The sequence below is a fragment of the Penaeus monodon genome, chromosome 22, assembly GCF_015228065.2.
Source record: "Penaeus monodon isolate SGIC_2016 chromosome 22, NSTDA_Pmon_1, whole genome shotgun sequence".
Classification (NCBI taxonomy): domain Eukaryota; kingdom Metazoa; phylum Arthropoda; class Malacostraca; order Decapoda; family Penaeidae; genus Penaeus; species Penaeus monodon.
In genome coordinates this window covers 5,991,088-5,992,002 of record NC_051407.1, presented here as the reverse complement: position 1 = coordinate 5,992,002, position 915 = coordinate 5,991,088, and positions in this window count along the sequence as shown.

The following is a 915-nucleotide window of genomic DNA, read 5'->3' as shown; positions in this document are numbered from 1 at the left end:
GGATATAATATATAGTCAACCCGTTATTCACACTCACAGTTTATGTCTATACAATATATCAATAAGTACGCTTAGGTGTCAAGAACAGAGCAGATTGGTATATAAGGCATAAAATATAAGAAATTTTCACTGCGACGAGAATTTTCGTTTTTACTTTTTGTTTTCGTTTCTCGCGTCTTTGTTTATTTTGACTTCATTTTTTTTCTCTTTAAACGCCGTATTTTTTTTCTCTCTATTTTCTCTCCTCTTCCGCTTCATTGTGTACTCTTACACCCTGATAAATCTCTTTTAACTTTTATTGTCATTAACTAACCCTTTCTCCTTTATCACTTCTTCTCTTCTTCCTATTTTCTTTGTCTTGTTTCATAACCCCCCCCCCCATTTCACCCCCCCCCTAGTCACCCGTTACTCCCCCCTCCCCTTTCATATCCTCATTAATTTAATATTTTCCACTTCCCAGTTCCTCATTTCGTCTCTCCCTCTTCCCCTCCTTTTCTTCACCTCTTCCCTTTCCATTCACTCATCCCCAACTTTCCCCAACCTTTTTTTTTACTCCTGTTTTCCCCATTTGGCTTCTCTTACCCCATACCCCTCACCCCCTCACTCCCCTCACTTTTTTATTCCCTACCCATCCCCTAAGCCCCATACTTTAAACCACCCCCTTCTTAACCCCCCTCCCTACCTTACCTCCTGACCCCACCCCCCACCTCCCCTCAACCTAAGCCCCTCACCCCCAAAACAGCCCTTCCCCTCCTCGCCATTCTGTACAACAACTGCATGAACGACAGACAGCATACCAGGTCTGCCAGACGAAAGATTCATGCAGAAGCAGTTACTTGTCACAAAAGAATTTGTGATGTGATTTTGCTTTTTTTCCCCTTTATTATTTACTTGCTTTGGCATTTGGCAATAGCA